Genomic DNA, 22466 nt, shown 5'->3' with positions numbered 1-22466 from the left:
TGTCATCTGTAAAAATTACTGTAAGGGAAGAAGGTTAATATCCAGTCAAGATTACAAGTGATCGGAAGTTATCATAATCTGATTACTCAATTGTCTATGTAAAATGAACTCGTGATGGAAGTTCAGTGTCATAATTGACACTGTTTACCAGAAAGGATGAGTGACAAAACCTGGAGAGGGTCCTTCTGTAACAAGGGCACATTAGCTTGGAAAAAGAAATTAGCTTGTCTCTGTCCATGCTGTACTAATTTTAGTGGATAGGACTTCGGTAACATTTCTGTCCTACCTTAATCTAGATGAGATGATTCTGTGCTGGCTTCATTGCTGGTCACTTTGTGCTTTACCTAGGAATAAAACTAGGGTCCTATTTCCCCGCTGCTTGGAAACCTAGCTTATTAAACTGGATAATGCCATTGATCTATTTACAGTATAAGGTTGATATAGAGTTGTAACTAGCATTAAGACTGATGCCCACTACACATTTAAAATTAAAAAGTGACTTTGTAAAAATGACATGGTTTCCAACTCTGTTGTGTCTCAGTCAGGGTGGAGCACCTTGTGAGGTGTCTCTACACCAGCTCAAGGTCACAGACTCATGGCTCTCCTCTCTGAGTTATTTTAAATAATATTTCTGATCATCTGACAATAATTTAAACAGTTATTTCCTTAAAAAAAAACACCCTTATAAGTTATGTCATATCAAAAACAACCTTCCAGGTCACAAAAAAGAAAATGGAAAGATGAAATAGAATTAGCTATAAAAGCACAAAAGGGTTCTATACTTAAGTTTGTGTGTCATGAAAACAACAAAGTTGATCAAGATCAAGTAATTTCCGAAGAAAATTTTTATGCAGAAGTTCAAGAAACTCAAAACACAGAACAATCATTTGAAACAGATACAGACACAAAACAATAAATTACAACAGCTGAAACTATACTAGCACGGGATATAAATGACATTGGCGCATGGCCGCAATCTTTAAAAAACAAATTACATGACATTATACTTGAGAAAGGCCTTGTGAGAATAGAAGGTCTCAAATATCCTAAAGACATTAGAGGTAGGGAATTCACAGAAAACTATTACTATAAAAGACTTTCCAACAATGAAATTGTCAACAATGATGGCTTGTGTACTCTAAATGCAAGGATGCTGTATTTTGTTTTCCATGCAAGATTTTCAACAGTGGCAATTTTAACATAGCAACCGTGGGTATTAATGATTGGCAAAATCTTAGTCACACATTACCACAACATGAAAAGGCACAACACCACGTTGAAAGTATGCACAAATGGTGTGAGCTGATTTGTAAGTTTAAAAAAAATCAGACAACTCTTCATGCCCAAAGTCAAAGATTGCTGGAGTCAGAGAGGCAGCATCGGTGTTGTGTTCTTGAATGTCTATTATCTATTTTTGGATATCTATCAACAAACAATCTTGCTTTTAGAGGAAGCGTTGAAAAATTATACCAGCCCAAAAATGGCAATTTTTTGGGCCTTGTACAACTGCTTGGAAAATTTGACACAGTGATGAATGAATATTTCCAGAGAGTAACTGAAAATGAAATACATGATCACTATTTGGGACCAAGAATTCAGAATTAACTGATAATGCTAATGAGTGGTAAAGTGAGAGACAAAATTGCTTCACTGGATTCTTTGGCAAAATATTTTGCCATAATTCTAGACTGCACTCCTGACATAAGTCATCAAGAATGGATGTCGTTAGTAGTGAGATTTGTCGACATTAGTGATTCAGCACAATTCCAGTTAAGGAATCATTTATCACATTTTTAGTAGAGGACACTACAGGTTTTGGACTTCTTCAAGCTCTCCTTGATGAACTAAAACGAATGGGATTGTCCGTAATGAACATTAGAGGACAAGGCTACAATAATGGTGCCAAAATGAGAGGAGGTATTTCTGGCGTGCAAGAGAGTTTGCAGAAGCACTCAGTGTAGAACCAAAATTTCCATGTCTGAATGTGACAAGAGTTTCGAGGAAAAAATGGCAAACAGAATATGAAGGAGCAGATGAGCCCACAGAAGATCCAGAAAAGAAATTTGAAGTTGAATTTTCTAATGTTGTGATGGATAAAGCACTACCTGCCGTTGATGGAAGGTTTAATACTTTACGAGCACCAGGAATGCTTGACTGGTCTTGCTATTCTTGCAATCGAACAAGACTGTCATACGATGACATTATTATTGATTTTGCAGCCAAAAAAGCCAGAAAGATTGCTTTTAATTAAAAACAAATCCTTGTTCCAATACCTCTTCATAGTAATTTCCAATAAAATGTTGACAAATTTAAAAAAATTGATTTGCATCTTTCTGTCAATAAATTAGAATTTTTTCTAGAGCACTACTTCTTTAGTGTAAGTAGAGTCCATCAGCATTATAGTGTGCTTAATTTGTTTAAATTTCTTTTTAATAAAGTGCATGTGGCAAGTTTTCCAATACTGTAAGCTTACGTTTGTGTTGCTAAGAGCAAGTTGGGCATGGTTTAATAATTTAATAATACTGCGTAGGGCCCCATATATCCTAAGGACGGTGCTGTCGACCTACCTCTATAGTGTAGACCAGGCCCCCCCTCCCTCACACTCAGTTTTGGGTTTAAACCCGAACTGCAAAGTGAAACACAGATGAAACTATCAACTTGACCTGGTTTTAAGCAAAAATAATACAAAACCACAATATTCCACCTCGTTCCTTCCAAAGGCCGTAGCTCAACCCAAGTTCATCAGAAAGCCCACAAACTTTGGGGAACTGAAACCTAAACCTAGCTCTGTTCCAAATCTCAGGCACAGCTTTAGTGTCAGCATTTCCATAACGAAGCAGAACAATGTCCATTATGTTGTTCAGTGTATGATTACTCAAGAAAAAAGAGTAACTTGATTTTTTAAAAGGCATTTCAGCTACAAATATTCACAGCTATTTGGAATTTATATAGCTGTAGAGTTTGTCATTGCAAATAAAAGTTTTACTTAACTAATTTGTTGCTAAAGCAAACAAGCAGAAGGAGGTTTTTTCCCCCCATTTACATCTGCTTCCCATGTTAGAAGAATGCTTTTCCACACATTGAAGTGTAAATCCTGCAGTCCTTACTGCAAGAATTTAAAGTGGATTACAAGGAACATGGTTACATTTATTGTAAGGACTGTAGGTCCAGGCCCTGAGTGGGACAACCCCACCCCTCCCAGCAAACAAATATTCCTACATAAACCAACCATTGGCATCAACAGTAACTAGAGAAGTAGAAAGCCTCTCAACATATGCTGCCATAATATTTTAGTGAAAACAAAAACAGCAAAGCTTTGGATTTTAACATATGTCTCGTATCCTGGTTCTGAAGTACACTTTGAGCATGAAAAGAGCACAGACAGGGGTAGAATTGAACTCTACTTTGGTTTCATTCAGGCATTCTGGGCTCAGAATAAAGAGCACTGTGATCAGCAATCTCCTTAAGCAAATACAAAGCCCGGAAGATTTTTACCTACTATGTAGATTGAATGGCTCATTTAACAAGTAATAGAATAAAATGGAATCACACCTGCTGTACACAAGACCAGGACCCAATCTCTGAGTGAAGTTATTATTGGAAGTTTTACCCATGAAAATGTTTATCTTCATAACTGTACCTTTTACTACCAATGGTTTTGATCTCTAAGTGTTAATGATAATTTGGCTCTGCTGAGTCGGAAGTTTATGAACTCTGCCGCCTCAGCTGTCAAACACACGTTTCCACCTGCTCCAAACTGTCAAACATACACTTAATCTCAAGCCTAGAAGTCATTAAACTTTTACACACTTTACATACGTGTAACAACATAACTGTCAGTGTTCTTTGAATCAATAGAATCCCAGTTACAGGGTGTGAGTGTGGCATAAGGATAAACAACATTATTTTAATTTCTCATTTTCCATGTATCAGAAATGAAACCTTATTTCTGTATGTTGGAAGAGGGGATTTTCCCAAAAACCTTATGAAGGGTAAAATGGATTAGGGAAGTAATTTTCTTTATATCTGTTGTTCCTTCAGTACTCCCAGAAACTTGTGGATTGATGAGTGATGAACAATCACAAAAGTCAGATGTTCACTAAACAGCCAGACTAGCTCCTCATCCTACCAGGTGTCTCCCTTTCTCTTAGAGAAACCACCCATCTTGTGTTTTAAGAGATTTTCCTTATTAGGTTGAAGGACATTAGGCACCAATCGCCAGTAAGAAGCTAACAAGTATGACTAAAACATCAATTGTCTCTTGAAAACAACTGTATAGCAAAGGGGCCTTGATTTGTAAAGGCCAGTCTACCATCAGAATGACAAGCACAACACTGACATCTCCCTTCTATCCCTCAATCCCTAACAGCAGCAGCAACAACAAAAAAGGGAAATGAATAGTCTAAATCAGAAAACACCCCACTCCCCCCAAAAAACCTCTACTGCAAGTAGAGATTTTATCCCCAAAAGGAAAAAGTGCCAGAGACCCATTAAGTGACCTAGGGCCTTCACTATTGAAAGTGCTCATATATTATGGTGATGAACAAGGCTGATGAGAGGGGGGGAACAAGTGAAAATTGTACCAGGGCCCCAAGCTTGAGGGTCCCCAAAAACATGTACTGTCTGTGTAAATTAAGTGAAATGAGAGGGGATGGGGCCCCAGCGAACATGATGTAGTGGGGCCCCAAATTTCTCTCAATAGACCTAGTGATGGGTACCAGGATATACCACCAAAATAGTTTTTTTATGTGACCTTTATTTCCCTGATATGTAGTTGGTCATGTCCCCTCTCCCCCTTAACTTTATTTCTCATTATTAATTATTTGTATTACCTTAAGTGGAGGTCATTGATTATTTTTGTCAAGGCCCAAAGTTCTTGGTCAAGGTATAGTCAAGGTCCAGATTCCAGAGAAGAAAATTAAAACAACAGCAATAATAATAATAAGTAAATAAAAATATCTTGAGGTCCATTCAAAGCATCTGGCAGTCCGGATTTGGCCCACAGTCCACCTACTTATGACCCCAGACTTAGAGACTTGTAGCCCCCGTCATGGACCCAGACCCCATGGTCCTAGATGCTAAACAAACATAGAACAATGTCTCTCCTTTTTTCCTTATATGGCATTTGCTTTGCAGAAAAAGGCATCTCCAGAGGAGGATCGGCATTGTGCTGCTCCATACAAAATAGGGGGGTAAAGCTTATTTTTAATTTATACTACAGCAGTCTCAGATGGTTCCAGTCAGGAATCAAGGCCCCATTATTCTAGGCACTGTGCAAGCACAGAGTGAAAGAAAAGGAAAAAAGGAAAGGATAGCCTCTGCCCCAAATAAAGCAGCAGAATTAAGTGGATGAGAATTGCATGATGCGTATCAATTCCACTCTGCTGTGCCAGGTAAAGCACCCTGCTTTAGTGTCGCTCAGAGGACAGCATTATCCTTCATTTCTGGATTGTCCAAGACCAAAGTGATGAAAGTAGGAAGGGAAGATGACAAACCAGAAATGAATTATTACTAGGGCTATCAAGCAATTAATCGCGTGATTTAAAAAAGAAGATTAATCGCGATTAATCATGCTGTTAAACAATACATTACCATTTATTTTAAATATTTGTGGATGTTTACTACATTTTCAAATATATTAATTTCAGTTACAACACAGAATACAAAGTGTATAGTGCTCACTTTATTTTTATTACAAATATTTGCACTATAAAAAACAAAAAAAAAATTTCAATTCACCTCATATAAGTACTGTAGTGCAATCTCTTTATCATGAAAGTTGAACTTACAAATGTAGAATTATGTAAAAAAAACTGCAATCAAAAATAAAACAACGTAAAACTTTAGAGCCTAAAAGTCCACTCAATCCTACTTCTTGGTCAGCCAGTTGCTCAGACAAACAAGGCTGGTTACAATTTGCCAGAGATAATGCTGCCTGCTTCCTGTTTACAATGTCACCTGAAAGTGAGAACAGGCATTCGCAGGTCACTGTTGTAGCTGACGTTGCAAGATATTTACATGCCAGGGGCACTAAGGATTCATATGTCCCTCCATGCTTCAACCACCATTCCAGAGGACATGCGTCCATGCTGATGATGGGTTCTGCTTGATAATGATCCAAAGCAGTGTGGACTGATACATGTTCATTTTCCTCATGTGAGTCAGATGCCACCAGCAGAAGGTTCATTTTCTTTTTTGATGGTTTGGGTTCTGTAGTTTCTGCATCAGAGTGTTGCTCTTTTAAGACTTCTGAAAGCGTGCTCCACACCTCATCTCTCTCAGATTTTGGACGGCACTTCAGATTCTTAAACCTTGGGTCGAGTGCTTTAGCTATTTTTAGAAATCTCACATTGGTATCTTTTGTGTTTTGTCAAATCTTCTGTGAAAGTGTTCTTAAAATGAACATGTGCTGGGTCATCATCTGAGACTGCTATTACATGAAATATATGCAGAATGTGGGTAAAACAGAGCAGGAGACCTACAATTCTCCCCCCAAGAAGTACAGTCACAAATTTAATTGATGCTTTTTTTTTCTTTTCTTTTTTTTTTAAATAAAACTAGCATCATCAGCATGGAAGCATGTCCTCTGGAATGGTGGCATGGAAGGGGCATACGAATGTTCGGCATATCTGGCATGTAAATACTTTGCAACGCCGGCTACAAAAATCCCATGAGAAGGCTGGTTCTCGCTTTCAGGTGACGTAAATAAAAAGCAGGCAGCAGTATCTCCTGTCAATGTAAACAAACCTGTTTGTCTTAGCGGTTGGCTACACAAGAAATAGGACTTAGTGGACTTGTAGGCTCTAAAGTTTTACTCTGTTTTGTTGTTGAGTGCAGTTATGTAACCAGGAAAAAATCTGCATTTGTAAGTTACACTGTCACAATAAAGAGATTGCACTACAGTACTTGTATGAGGTGAATTGAAAAATACTATTTCTTTTGTTTACCATTTTTACAGTGCCAATATTTGTAATCAAAAATAATAATATAAAGTGAGCACTGTACACTTTGTATTCTGTGTTGTAATTGAAATCAATATTGAAAATGTAGAAAAACATCAAAAAATATTTAATACATTTCTATTGGTATTCTACTGTTATAAGTGCAATTAATCACAATTAATTTGAGTTAATTGTGTGAGTTAACTGCGCTTAATTGACAGCCCTAATTATTGCATGACCTCACATCACACAAAATTCATCACATTTTGACAGAGGTATCACATACTGAGAGATGTGCTCTTCCACTGACTTGCACAGGGAAACAGAGCTGCCTAGCGTCCTGCAACTCATGTGACATGGATTTGGCAACTCCGCCACACACAAATAGCAGGGATTACTCTGCAGTACCATCTCCCTGCCACCTGGGGCCACAGCTGCTCCCCCTTCCCTCTCACTGTTCCCCCAACTGGATCTGAGTGGGGACAGCTGTAACAGAAGGAATGGTGGGACAGAAGTTGAGGGGGGCCCAGTGCCAGTACTGGGCTATCCAACATCTTCCCCGAAGAGCCCCCGAACACCCTCCCACCCATTCCAGATGCAGCTGCTAAGCTCCACCTCCCCACACTGCTTGGGAGTGTGACTAAGTCAAAGTTTATAGTGGATATGCAAATATGCTCATTAAAAAATCTGCACAGAATGTGTGATGCTACCAAAAGTCCAGCAACCTGGTATCGCTGACCACATAGCCTCTCCAAGCTGAAAGGTTCTACAGTCAAATGGAGGGGTTTCCTAATAGGTTTAACCTTTGTTCACATTAGCATGTTTCTTTCTTTCTTTTCTTTTTTTTTTTCCCTCGCTCCCTCCCTCTCTCTCTCTCTCTCTCCAGGAACTCTGTCAATATACCTTCCATGGCACCCATGTAACTGACTCAATGCCTGTGTGAAAGGGAGCATTCCCTGTCCCCTATTTCACATCTACAGATGGGCAGGGGAAAAGTCCTAGGAAGATAAATCCACTGGGTGGAGAGGATCGCATTTTGCCACTAATAGGAGGTGACACTCTCTCTCCCAAAAAGACCCAACAGTGCAGGAGGAGAAGTCTCATCTCCAGCAGTTCCTGTACCTTTCCCCTGAAGCAGCTTGTAGAGGCTGCACTAGCTAATCACCATCCACAACTCATTGACTCTCCTCTCATCTCTGCTGCACCCATCCAGCAGAGAATGAGAGGGACAAAGCATGCACCATCTGGAGCCAGCAGGGGGTGGAAATCATCAGATGTGCTCCCTGGATCAACATGCTGGATCCATCCCATATAAGCTGATCACAGGATTTACTGGACTCCCTACAGTTAACATCCTATGGATAAAGAAAAGGAGGACTTGTGGCACCTTAGAGACTAACAAATTTATCTGAGCATAAGCTTTCGTGAGCTACAGCTCACTTCATCGGATGCATTCTATCCAATGAATAGAATGCAGAGTGTGTAAGACACAGCTCTGATAAAGCCGGGCTAACGCCAAGTGCCCTATCACTGTCTGCTTTGGGAAGGATGTCATTAAAGGGAAGGAACTGGCTGCAAAACAGAACACAGTAATTGTTGTGTTGGGAAATCTAACCCACTTAAAGTGATCAAAGGAGGAGAAGGAGAGGGAATGGCTCCTGTGGACAGAAGTGGTAGCTAAGCTAATTGTGCTGATAAACTGGAAGAGCAAACCAATACCAAACATGAAGCACTGGCCTCTTCACCAGGGCCAAATGGGACAACTCCCTTCATCCAGACTATAAAATGAACATCTACAATTACATCTGGATGCCATTACTAGAACTACATAGGAAGTAGATGACCTTGTGCTACCCACTTCTTGCACAAAGCGGCTTGATTATTTGGATAGGGTGACTAGCCAGAGTTGGGTCATCCTCCATCTACTTTTGTATTCTCTGTTTTCTGGTCTGAACGTCTGTTTTCATACACTTTCAAGGAAGTTCTTTACCTGCTGTCATAATTTTAATCACAAGTTTTACATTTTGGGGTGTTTTTCTTTGTTTGCTTTCCTTTATTTTAAAATCTAATGCATTTATTATAAACCCCAATGAATCAGTTAATCTGCTAACATTACTATGACCAGGTAAAGCACTATCAGGTCCAAAGGAGTAGTAAATGTAATAATATATACAAACGTCTCATAAAAATAGGACATCTGGGTTATACTTTGGATTTAAAGCATTTAATAATGAACACCTGATGCCCTTCAGATTTTCACTCACACTCTTTTTTCTTGAATGTTAAATAAAGTTTCTGTCTCATTAATCCAGAAAATTTAGATCTGATCTCTCTCTTTGAAGTAAATGCTGTCTGCTTTCCCATGTATTATAGGCTACTACAGTGGCTATAAAAAGAATGGTGAATTGTACATGGCAGACAAATGGATAGATCTGTGAGTAATGGAGTGTAAGGTTATACGGGATGCCCACATGCCTTGAATGCACTGAGAAGCATGAGGTCAAAGGCCAAGTGATTTCAACAATCCCAGAAGCAAAGGGATCCTACATAACTGCACTGTTTGACACAGTCCATCTTCTGGGAATTACTTTGTTAAATGTTTAAAGCCTGTCAATGGGAAAGGCACAGTGTGATCTGATTGTTAAAAGCAAAGGCCTGTGTGCTTCTATTTCCTGATCTGACAATAATTCACTCTGACCACGGACAAATTGCTGCACCTGTACCTCAGTTTACCCCCCTAAAAAACAGAAATAATACTTACACATTCCACCTGAATTGGGGGGTGGGAGAGTGGGGAGCACTTCCCAATCCTAGGCTAAATGGTGCTGCAGGACTCAGACGCAAAGTACAGTACTAGTAAAAACGAACCCTAGCGAACCCTTCCCTGGCCAGGCAGATTGCCCCTGTCATAAAGCCCATGTGAAACACAAATAAAGTGACGACTGACTCGCTTGGGTGTGAAGTTTTCCACGGCAGCGATTGGCCGAGCTGTGCTCACAAACCGCAAGCCCGGGGCAGGCTCGCCGTTGTTGCTAAGCCGGCCGAGAGCCCCGGGTGGAAACCCAGCGCCCCGCCAGTGACAGCGGCCAGCCCGGGCTCTGGAAGGGAGCGGGCCCAGCGGGAGAGGGGGGCCAGCAGGACCGACCCTGCCCGCTCAGAACCGGTCCCAAAGCCCCGCGGCCGCCGCCATCCGTCACACCCAGGCGCCAGCTGCCCGCCCCTGCCCCGGGGAAGAGAGTCCGAGCGGCTGCGAGCTGGGCAAAGCCGGCAGAGCCGGGAGCGCCCCCCACAGCGGCGCCGGGAGCCGCCGGCCCAGCCCCGCGGCGGCCCAGCCCTAAGCACTCACCGGTTAGCGGCAGCCTCCCGGCTCTCCGAGCGCCTCTTGCAGCGGCCGGGGCTGCCAAGCCCCTTCCCCGCCAGCCCCCAAGGGGCTGGGGACCGTCTGCGGCTCGGGGCCGGAGCGCGGCGCGAGGAGGCAGAGGGGCGAGCGCCTACTGGAAAACCCGGGAGGGGGACGGGCACCCCCGGCCGCGCCAGACCCCAGCCCGCTGCCCTCACACACACGCGCCTCGCCCGAGCGGCTGCTCAGCCGGGGCGGGGCCTGCTCCCTGCCGGGGGCGGAGCAGGGCGGGCTCCAGGTAAGGAGCGCCCGGTGCCAAGTGGCTGCCGGCGGGGGCTCGGAGCTCCGCGGGCCGAGCTGTAGAGCCTGGCCGCAGCCGTCTCCTCCCGTCTCGGCGAGCTACCGTGAAACCCCGAGGCGCTGGCGGGGCGCCAGGGGCTGCATGGTCCAGAAGGCAGGGACGAGGTCCGTCCCCGGGGCTACGCGCCCTGCCCCCTGCAGCGAGAGAGGGCCGGGCCCCTGGGGATTTCCAGAGTGCTGCTTAGCAAGGGGGGGGTGAAGGAGCAGGAGGCGCCAGCTCTGCCATGGGGCAAGGCTGCCCTGGGACCCCCCGCCCCTTTCAGCAGGGTTTGACAGTACTTGTCATGCTTGTGGGTACTTGGCACAGGCAGCTGGCCCCTAGCAGCGGGCCCCCAGCCTAGCTGGGCTAGGCTTGCCACAGGAGAATGAGCCAGCCCCCAGGCACCTGCGAGTTTCTTAGTGCCTAGGTGGCTGGGCAGCATTAGTCAGCTCAGGAACAGCGGGGCCTGAGGTCAGGCCATGAGGGCTCACTGAAGAATGCAGAGGAAGCTCCTGAGGAGAGGGACTGCTCCAGGGAGCTGGTCAGCGAGTGCCCCAGGAAATGAACTCCTAGAGGAGGGGTGTGACACTCTGTGTCTCGGGGGAGCATCCTGCACCCCTATGTTCATCCTTATGATTGTGTGGTACCAATGCAAAGTTTGTCATGTCAGGTGTTTTCGGAAGACTCATGATGCACTGACCATTGTTGTGATAGTAAAGTTACAGGTTGTAATTTCACATATATAGTTATGAGGCTGAAAAATGTGTCCTCGGGGCTTAAAACAACACCAGGCAAAACTCTCCAGGAACAGAGGGGCAGTTCACACCTCATCAGGGCATGTATGGGACAAACCCAGCCCCGGCTCACAGGAAAGAAGGACGCTGGCCTAGGCAGCAACAAAGGATCTGTTGGACGCTTGAGTGAGTCACCCCCCCCCTTCCCTTGTCCAGTTTGGGACTACAATGAGGTAATGCTCACTTGACTTTGAAGGGGGAGGGGGGGAAGCAAAGCCAAGAGGGAAGAAAGAACATGATAAAAGGGGGACACGTTTGCCATGCTCTTCCTCTCTCTTCCAACTCCATCTACAGACATCACCACCAAGCGCCTGAACCGCTGATCAAAGGGAAGAGCTTGGCTGAAGGATAACCAGCCACCCTGTAGTGAGAAGCATCTAAGTTTGTAAGGGCGCTGAAAATGTTAAGAGCAGCTTAGAATATATTTTGCTTTTATTTCATTTGACCAAATCTGACTTGTTATGCTTTGACTTATAATCACTTAAAATCTATCTTTTGTAGTTAATAAATCTTTGTTTATTCTACCTGAGCAGTGAATTTGGTTTGAAGTGTGTCAGAGACTCCCCTTGGGATAACAAGCCTGGTACATATCAACTTCTTTGTTAACTTGATCAACTCATATAAGCTTGTAGCGTCCAGCGGGCATAACTGGACACCTTAAGACAGAGGTTGCTAGAGTTGTCTCGGACCGGAGATATTGGCTAGTGTCATTCAACTGCAAAATCCAAGCAGCTTACGTGCTAGAGGCTGTGTGTGAACAGCTCAGGAATGGGGGTTCTCACAGCAGAGCAGGGTAAGGCTGGCTGCCAGAGTCAAGGATTGGAGTGACCTAGCAGGTAACCAGTCCAGATAACAGCAGAGGAACATCACAAGGAATTCTCAACCTTTTTCTTTCTGAGGCCCCTACAACATGCCAGAAAACCTCCAGAGCCCAGCAATGGATGGGGGAGGGGGAGACTCTGGCATAGGTGTAGTTTAACTTCTATTTTGGGTGGGCAGGGGCCAGTAGGGCTCAAGCCAGCTCCACACAGCAAGGTTTGGGGAAGGAGCACCACCTCCACCCCCAACTCATCTCAGCAGGCCACCCACTCTCTAGCCCTGGGTGGTGGGGGGTGCAACTAAAAATTATAACTCAAAGGTGGGGGGCTCAGCTCAAAAAGTTTGAAAACAGTTTAGGGAGAGGGGTACCTAAGGGCTATGTGGGCAGGGGGGATAGTTCGGGGAGAGGGTAGCTCGGGATGCAAGGAGGGGGTAGTTCAGGGTGCAGGAAGAGGGGTAGCCAGGGGTTGTGCCTCCCCTGCGGCTGTAGTCCCTGTTTCCCCGGGGCTCTGCCAGCCATGGAGTTGGTCCCCAGCCCTACAGCTCTTACCGGCTGTGTGAGCAAAGGAGGCTGGCAGCTGAGCAGCAGCTTCAAACCACTGCAGCATGAGGGAACAGCCCCGTTGTCTGCTCCATGGTACCAGCCAGAGCAGCAGCAACTGTCCCATACTGCCCAGCTCTGGCTGCCCACCTTGACCTGGCCAAGGGGCAGGGAGTGTAGAGCCAACTGTGACAGGACTGCCCTACTCTTAGACTGCAGTTTGGGGGTGGGTAACACCCCCGTGCTCCCCAACTCTGCCCATGGGCTCAGAGCTTCTGCCCTGTGGAGGGTGCCAGGGAATTAGGTCTTCTGCCTCACGGGAGGTGCTTGGGCTCTGGGTTTTAGCTGCAGGGCCCTGTGGGGGCTTGGAGCTCCAGGGCTACAGAGGAGCCCCCCACCGCCCACAGCAGCCAGGAGCTGTGGAGGGACCCCTGCTGTCCACAGCAGCTGGGAACTCCAGGGGCCCCCAGCGGCCATGAGGGGGGACCTTGAAGCTCCTGGTTGACTGGGATGAATTCACAGAGGTTGGTGGAAGTCATGAATTCCTCTGTGAAAAAATTGTGTAGCCTTAGTTATGACCCCGCTGTGAAGGCTTCCTCTTGTACCAGGTTGTGGCCTTTTGTTAAATAAACTAGACCTCTAAAAGCCTCACTGAAGTAACCGAAAGACCATTAGGGGAGGCTGAGACAAGGATACAACTACTTTCTGCAATGGGCTGTCAGGGTACGCTCTAGGGCGACTATGCATCATAACTATTTCATTGCTAATTAAAGTACCATTAACCCATTTGTCATCCTTAGGCTTCTGAGTCAACAGCCCATTGCAATAGAGAAGGGACAATTTACATGCCTCTGAATTATATTTTAGGCTGTCCAAAGATTCAGGCAAAAACCACACCATTAGTTTACACTTAGTCAAGGGTGCTGGAACTTTTTTTTTTTTTTTTTTTTTTTAAATAATGGAGGTGCTGAAAGCTATTGAAACAAACTGTAAACGATGTATATAATGGAAACAACATCAAGCCAGGGGGTGCAGCAACACCCCTAGCACTCATAGTTCCAGCACCTATGCACTTTGTTCACATCTTGAAGATTATCTTCACAACCACATAGGCTAGAGACTTTTTTATTTTAAATAAAAATTCAGAGTATTTCTGGCATTTGGCTTCTTGTAACTAAAACCAAAATCAACTCACCTGTCCCCTATGAATCAGAGTATAGGGGTTGAATTGGGCTATGTATTAGCTTTTATCTGCATCACAGTTTCAGGACTGCACATCAGCTAGTAATTACTTCATTACTCCTAAACCTGAATGTTAAATCTTGCTTTACTGACCATGTATTGTTAATTTAATCTGAGCTGGATACCGCTGCCAAACCCACCTAAAATCAAAACAGTGGCATGAACACACTTAATCTACCTCCTCCCCAGTTTAAAGTTCCTAATCTTGTAAACTTTTCCAAGTATGCCTACTTGGAATCCTGATGAGTTGGGAGGGAGGGTCTGATAATGCAGAAAAATTTGCTGGATGAAGGCTTAAGACACATTTCCAATTAATTCTACAAACTGTAGTTGAGAAAATGTATAGAAAGATATTTCATTTTATTAGCCTGATCAGTTTTCAGAGTCGCAGAATTAGAGTGAAAAAAGAATGGAGTCTTACAACCAAAAATTAAACTTTTTTTTAAAGCTAATGCATAAGATAAGTTAGTGAGGTACATATATAGAACAATTGGTTATTTTTATTAAATGGAGAGTTAGTCTCAAACTAGATGTGTGGCATATTACAAAAGTGACTTACAACATAAATGTGTTGTGTACCATGCTCCTTGAACTTTAATATTTGTTCAGTTAGGTGGGAATCTGCACTGACTTTAGGATGGAATGAAAGAACAAATGTAAATTGGAGCCAGTATTTTAAAGTAAATATAGTGCTGATGAAAGGAGCTGTCTTGACAGCCCAGGTGACTGAAGCCATAAGAAATCCAGCATGGGCAGTGCGAGTGCACATTTAACCCACCAATGACCCTGCGGATCACCAAACTGTCATCAACTGAACTTTACAGACAACACTTTTTTGACATTAAGGACTGAATTGTCTACTAATGTTTCTGTTTCGGGACTGAAGAGCTTCTCTTTGCAAGACTGCTAAGCCAAATATTCTGCAGTTCCCATTTAAAAATTATATTGGCCTTCAATTTAAGCACCCAAGTTTGGCATGGTTAGAAGAGAAATGTACTGTATTATAGCGTTCCCAGTGTCTTGTCAAGGGTACATTCTCATCTAAACTGGTAGCTTTAGGTGGAATTAACATTTGAGTACTTGAACTAATCTCTTCTAGAGATACAAAAATCTTATCCTTTGCTCTTTATTGCAGTTTGGCAAACTGAATTTTGAAAAGGAAGTGGAGAGAGGGAAGGTAATTAACTGATGCAATCCAACCCTCTGAACAAGAAAACTGTTGGGATAGTCCCGCAAGCCTTTTGCTGTTATTGAACTTGTCCTCCAGGCACAAGCTGATCTGTGGGGGCTTTTTTGGTGGGGGGGGGATGTTTGGGGGTTTTTGTACCTGATGGGAAAATATATTCTCTCCCCTCCTAGTAAGGCAATTCACAATATCTGCCTTTGTTTGCAAGGCTGGGGAAAAAATGCCCAGAATTGAGTTTCCTGATGTATTCTCTCTAACTCCCTAAAATGGGAAAACTTTCTCATGCTGCTGAAGTGAAGCTGTTTGTTCTGTATACATGGTTTTTGAGCCAGCATATAGAAATTATTCCCCATACACTGAAAACTAATAAGAAAAAGTGTTTAAATTTAAGCATCAAAATAATCAATTGTTAACTCCCAGATTTAATGGCAGAATAACCTCCATTCCCACAGTGATCAGCAGAGAAACAGACTGGAAAATAGTCTATCCAAGAACAGGATTATGTACATATACTTTAGCTGGTCAGTGGCATAGTAGTCAGCAATCAGAAGGCCAGCAGCTGAAATTTGCAATGCCTACTGTGAAGTAAGAGGCCTTCATCTGGCATTGAGCAGCCATCATGAACAAGGAGCTGCCTATTGCTGACAGAAGAGCCCCCTGCCCAAGAATACTATTTTGAGTGTTTAAAGGTTGGTATGGATCCCAAATGAAGCAACAGAATGGAACATATGGTGAAGATTCAAGTGATGATGAATGTCAGCTCATGCACTTTTTCAACAGAAGGTATGTTTATACAGGAAAAAGAAGACCCGCGGCAGTAAGTCTCAGAGCACAAATGTCTACACAGCTATTTTCACCTTGTTTGTGTGTGAGCCCTTTGAACACATCAGTTGACCTAGGCTCTGAGACTCGCTAACATAGATTATTTTGGGGGGTTTTTTTTAGTGCTTATGAGTATCCAGAGAAATAATCAACTTTCATATCAAGCCTAAACTCCCTCGCAGTTTAATTCTAAAGTAAGTGTTTTAGTGCATCATTTAAACACAAATTTAACAATAAATATCAAACATTAGATAGCTCAGAAAGGGAAGTCGTGAGGATGCAAGAGCCTTCCCCCCTTGCACTGTGTGTGTAGAGGCTTGCTATAATTGGAGCACAGAAAGCAGACAGTGTCACTATGATTAAGCTCCCTAAAGGGGATAGAATCAGAGAAGGACGATGCCCTACCATCTTTCCCTCACATATGCCAACCAGCAAAGCACGGGTGGATGGAAGATTTGGGTGGGGAGCTGGAAGGGAAGAAGCACTTCCAGCTCCCTACCCAGGAGGTAGAGTCCCCACACCCGCACATGCTCCCCCAGAGCACATGGAAAAACTTTTGAGTACCTCTCACACCTTCAGGGGAGGATTAAAATGCAGACGTTTTTCTAGTGCTCCAGTACATTTATACAGCTTGCCACAAAAATAATTAACTTCCATAATGCCAGGAGCTGAGATTTCTTGGTGAAAAAAGCCAAAAAGACATGTCGGCACTACAGACATTGTTAATACATGCCACAAACACAGCATACAAGAAAGTTTAATTCAATTTTATTTTCCACTTCAACAGTTTTTAAATGATACATCATGCAGTCTGCCAGTGTATCCATACATCTTTAATAGATAGTATTTTAGAACCAAGTTTAAAAGATTTATCCATGGAAGGGGGAGAGGGATTCAGATCTGCTGTTAAGAGTTTAATACAGTACAGCATCATTTGCTGTAGTGGCAATTTATTCCCCTTGTTACCACCAAAATGTGTCCACAATTTAATTTTTCCTAAAATGAACACTACTGTACAGATACACAGAGCCCAGAAAATACACATCTGCAGTACACATTACACACTTTACAAACTAGACACGCATAATTCTACAGAATGCCTCAGTCCCCATAGTCCTCCTGAAATGAAAAGTATTTCAAATTGACAAAGTTGTTTAAGACAGGCTCTGAAGTGGTGTTTCTGTATTTGTTTAGCAGATATTTGTGTGTTTTTCAGTTCATAAAGTCCTTAAAGCAAAAAATCTCAGCAAGGGCCAATTAAGATTACCCTGCTAGTATGGTTTAATGATTCCCTTTCTTGTCATGGGTATCTACTTTATATTATAAAAAGTTATTTTCTCCTCCTTGCTGTCCCTGCTCCCCCGCAACAGAAAATTACATTCACGCTATTGTATGAAGCCACAGTCCTCAAACACTTATTCCTTTCAGATATATGGAATCCAAAGACTGATTTGGTTTAGTCAGAGATTTGTTCATATTTAATGAATTGATGAGGATAGCACTCTATTTCACATATTCTACAGTTATAAATCTACCTGAGAACGGCAAGGGTATGTTAATTCCTGGTTCTTCATAAATTGAAGTTTAAAAAAGTCACTCAGAAGTCTGTTGTAGACAGACATTAAACACACGTAAGAATCTATTTTTAAAAAAGTTTCCAATACATTCAGGATAATCTATTCTCACCCTTGTTTGGTGAAATACACACTTGGTTGCACATATCAGCCAAGATCTTTCCAGCTTTTAAAGCACTCCTTACTTTCAGGAAAACCAAAAACACATTTCAATAAATAAATGATGAATTTAAGGATAAAACACAAGATAATAGAACTCATTAGTAAAAAAAACAACAGAGCAGGAACATGCTGTTAATTAGCAGCAAAATGAAAAATGTGCATTTTAGTTCCATATTGCAAATCAATCCATGAAAGTATCCCCATTATCTTAGTAAAACTTGTCCTGCATGAGTTTTACATATGAAATTTAATCTAAATTATCTAAATCAGTTTCCTTGCAAACAAACATCTAGAATAAATATGAAATTTGACATTCAAAAAGGAAAGAAGAAGGAAGCACAACAGCACTAAGTGAAATAGCAAAATACAGACTTGAGCTCTGAGTTTGAGCTTGAGCTCATGAGCAGAGGCATGGTTTCCATTTGTGTATACAATATGTAAGATACTGTAAAAGTATTACAAAAATGTTGAATGCAAATTATGTAGGATGAAATTAAACTGTTACCTAAAACAGTCTTAAGAATGGAAGATACTAGCAGCAGTATAAATTATAGCAACACATTCATGAGTTTAAATTATGTAAATTTTCAATCCTTCATTTTGAGGATTAGAGTATAATATACCTCTTCAACATTTCAGTGATAACGTGATCAAAGGCAGGATCTAAAAGTTAACTCTGAGACACTTAAGTGATCTAAGCTAGATGGACTGACTGGCTGATCAGCACTAGCATGATTATCTAAGAGACATCAGAGCTAACTCATCAATAAAACTGAAGAGAACAACTATCTAAACTGTTATGCATAACAGGATGGATTTTGCTTTTTGTTCTGATGTGGAACCTGGGCTTTGTTTTTAAGCTAGAAGAAATTTTTAAATATAGCTGTGTGACAGATTTCAAATCAAGGAGACAGGAAAAACATATTCTACAGTAGTCCAGTTATAGGACTTCCGTGTATGAAGAAATAATACAGAATGTTTGATGTATAATAAAATGATAGTAATTCATAGTTGGCATTCCTCTCAGACAAAGTCTTTTAGAAACAAAAGAAGAGGAGATTTGATTTTTTTTACATATACACATTGTAGCTATACACAGCTATTAAGATAGCACAGGGTAACTTTGAAATAGTCCCATTACTGGAAATTGCATATGACAAGTTCACAGTTCATTTTCCTGGTGGTGCCTATGCACATATTTAAAGAAAAATAAAAGAAACGAAACCTAGGAAAATACAAAATAAATTAAATGCAAATTTGAAGTCTTTATTAAATACTTTTAACAAAATGCTCCCCAAAATAGTGCAACATTTAAAAAAAATAAATTAAATCCAACTTACTGTGCTATAATTGAGAGCTTTCTAAATAATTTCTGTAGAAAAAAATGTCTGAAGTAAATTCAGAATCTTTAGATATTCTCTATAGCAGGTTAAATATTTTTAAATATATGTCTACCAACACACAGGACACATTCAGAACCCCAAAACTAACCCCAACATTAAATAAGAATAAACAGCAGCAACCAAGACTAAAGGGGTATAATCTCGCTTTACTCATCTTGAAATCTATACTGCTTTAAGACAGTTTGATATCCATATGTGAAACAAAAGCAGTAGGTATCCAACATAAGAGCTTTGACTTTGGCCCGCTAACCTAGCTTTTCCACAATGAGTCCAGTGCCCACTGCTGTGAAGATGAAAACTTCATATCTGGCACTAAAAGAGAATGCAAAAAAGGCAAGAAGTCTCATTACTGGTTGAATGAGCTAAAGTTATCCAGAGGCAGATTTAAATATTATCAAGTTCCAGTATCAATTTATCATTTACATTCTTTGCCTTTGCACAATGCTGTATTAACATGTGCCATCTTCCTGAATTCTCTTTCCACAGCACAATTGAAGTATGTACCCCCATGCTCTCTTAGGAGCACTTAATAGAATTTTCTCTAGGTACCCAAGAGACGACTCGCTCCCATTTCTGAATTCCAATATGAACCGATCAGGGCTTGCCAGAAACATGATGGAAGGGGGAAGCATCTCATTTTTTTCAAACCAAGATTTCTGCAGCATTTTGAAAACTTTCAGAATTTCATGATGAACAGTGCTTATAAACTCCTGGCTAGCTATCAAATTCAGGGCATACCCATCTCATCATAGGCAGAATTACAAGCAGATCAGATGTTATGTTAGTTCGTGTGATCACTGAACTCCAAAATGTAATGCTATACTAACAGATTTCTCTCCATTCCATAGTTTGATCTTTAACAGGTATGATAGTAAAGGATATTTTTATACAGGTCCAAAGATTTTACCAGGACATTAAAAATGCTTCTTTGGGGAAATTTACTTCAGAAAATGTGTTTAAAATAATTTAATCATATAGCAGCACATTTTCATCTCCTAAAAATATAAAATAAATATGTATATTATACAGTAAATCAGTCATGATAGAACACAATCAACTGCCTTTGATGGCACTTGGTCAATGAATGATTAACTCTTTGATGCCAGAAGTCAGGATTTACTGATTCCACAGAGTATTTCAAACAGCATCAGTGCCAGCAGAGAAGCCCCAACCTAACCAGCGCCAAGGGGTAAAATTAAGTCAATGGAAGATATTTTGAATGGCAGACCTTCTATTGTTACTTAGATGGATATGTTACAGATATTGTACAGGTTTCCAAAGAAGAGCTGAGCTGAACACACTTCTGTACACATGGAGATTCTATGAAGCTCAAAGTATTTGAAAACAGCGCACTGCAGATAGCTGTAGAAAGTACATGGACAGGACACAGAGCAAGTTGAAGAAAAAAAATATCAGTGAATTAATGTCTGTCTTTTAACATGCTAAGTGGAGCCTGACCTGTCAAAAGAGGAGAAGAGAAAGAAAAAAAAAAGTTAGCGAACATTTAGGTCAGCAAGGGAAAATTTATTGAGCCCAATCCTGTAAACACACTACCCACATAAAGAACTTTAAGCACAGGAGCAGTCCAGATATCATATATGGGATTACTCATATGCTTAAAGTTAAATGTGCGTCTAAGCATTTGCAGGATGGGGCCTTAGACAATAAGCTACAAAGGCAGGGGATTTTTTATCTATTTTTAAAGCCCCGAGTAGACAATTGGCACAATACATAAAGATATTAATAACCCTGGTGAAAATCATTCTTTTCCATCAGAAATATAATGTATAATATAATGATATAATAATAATAATTTAAATATTGAACCATTTACAATCATAGAGTACTTAATTGTTTTTTCCTCCTTTCCCCTCAACCTTTTCTATTGCTAGGTATACAGATATAACAGTAGAGATGTACAATTCAGAATGGGATATCTTTACTAACAAGCCCATTTGTCTAAATATTATTCAGTAAGGAATGTATCTGTATTTGAGTTTGTAACAACAGCCGGATGTGGATAAAGAAAAAGAAATCACATCCAAAGGTTCAATGTATGTCTTTACATAGAGAGGCTCATCTGATTGTTCAATCTCTATCCCTCTTATCCACCACAAGTAATGGATCAAACAATTTAAGGAAACAAAGTTCAAGGTATATAAAACAGCCAAGTACAAGGGAGAGCTACTTAAAGTACATTAAAATAATTTCACAAACAGCAACTTGGAAGAACTGGCTTCCAAGAAAAATATTTGATTTTAAATCATGTAATAGGTTTCCCATTATGTATATATCAAAATTCCCGGTTTCATTTGCTTATCACTAAACCAATTAATATATTTAATACTTTTCTGCATGTCTGGTTATAACAATAATTGGAGATTAGCAGAAGATCAAAGTCCTGCTCCCAGGCAATCCAGTTATTCTCTTTTTCTTCTAAGTTTGTTATTGTAAATAAAAAAAGAATAAATGCTGTTATCCAAAACGCAATTAAAAAGTCAATGGACCCAATACTTCTTTTTACCTGTGTTTTCAATACCAAAACACTGAAATTTTTTCTTTAAGTTTGCTTTGAAACAAATGCAAGGACAGTATTTCAGCTTCTATTCACTCTGCTTGTAAATTCTTGCCAACTAACCAGAGCAGCTTTTAATATATGCTTTTTATTGGTTGATTAAATAATGTTCTAGCTTGTGTAAGTATTGGGAGGTGCTGGGAACATACCACAGATTTCAGGATTAGGAAAAGGCACAGAGATACATGACTAGCCTATGTTTACACAGTATTTCATTCACACACATCCCAACACATATTGCTTTAATAATTCCAGTAGACCACGGAATGGCATTACTTCTATTGTAAAAGTATTTCCATTTGAATTTCCCCACCTCTTACTAAATAAGGTGTCATGCAAATTTCAGCAAATATCAAGAAAAAGTGGGAGGAGCAGGGAACAAGCCACCTTGAAGACTGAAACATGACGACATTCATATATCATCAAGGAAGAACTGAATACATTTGTAGGCTTCCTACCTATCGTTAGCTAGTCTGTTCGGTATTTCCACACAGTTAGTGGGCTCCAAGCACATCAGTTTGCTTATTTGTATATCATCATCTGGATAATGATTTCCAGGTTGCTGGTCAGTATCTGAGTAGTAGTGCTGGTAGCAAACAAAGTTTTGGGGAATGCTTTTGTGTTCATTAAGCTTCTCTCTAACAAGGTGGTTTGTGAGAGAGAGAGTTGTGAAAGCTTTTGGCTTTCCACACTTGACCCTCCATGGCTCAGATCCTCAGCAGCACCA

The 22466-nt window shown here is 41.2% G+C and overlaps 1 protein-coding gene across 2 annotated transcripts in view; it reads right to left on the bottom strand.

Moving 5' to 3' along the window:
- Positions 1-22466, bottom strand: part of KIF5C (kinesin family member 5C) — a 147541-nt gene that overhangs the window by 2883 nt on the left and 122192 nt on the right. Inside the window, exon 26 of one of the 2 annotated variants that reach the window (XM_077830223.1) lies at positions 16772-20622. The exons of the other annotated variant lie outside the window; for it this stretch is intronic. The gene's annotated coding sequence lies outside the window, so the exon portion shown is untranslated. Of the gene's footprint in view, positions 1-16771; positions 20623-22466 lie in introns of those variants that run through there. 2 annotated transcript variants of the gene reach the window in all.

Source organism: Eretmochelys imbricata, chromosome 11 (genome assembly GCF_965152235.1).
Source record: "Eretmochelys imbricata isolate rEreImb1 chromosome 11, rEreImb1.hap1, whole genome shotgun sequence".
NCBI lineage: Eukaryota > Metazoa > Chordata > Testudines > Cheloniidae > Eretmochelys > Eretmochelys imbricata.
The sequence above is the reverse complement of the archived record's forward strand: the minus strand, read 5'-3'. Positions and strand labels throughout refer to the sequence as shown.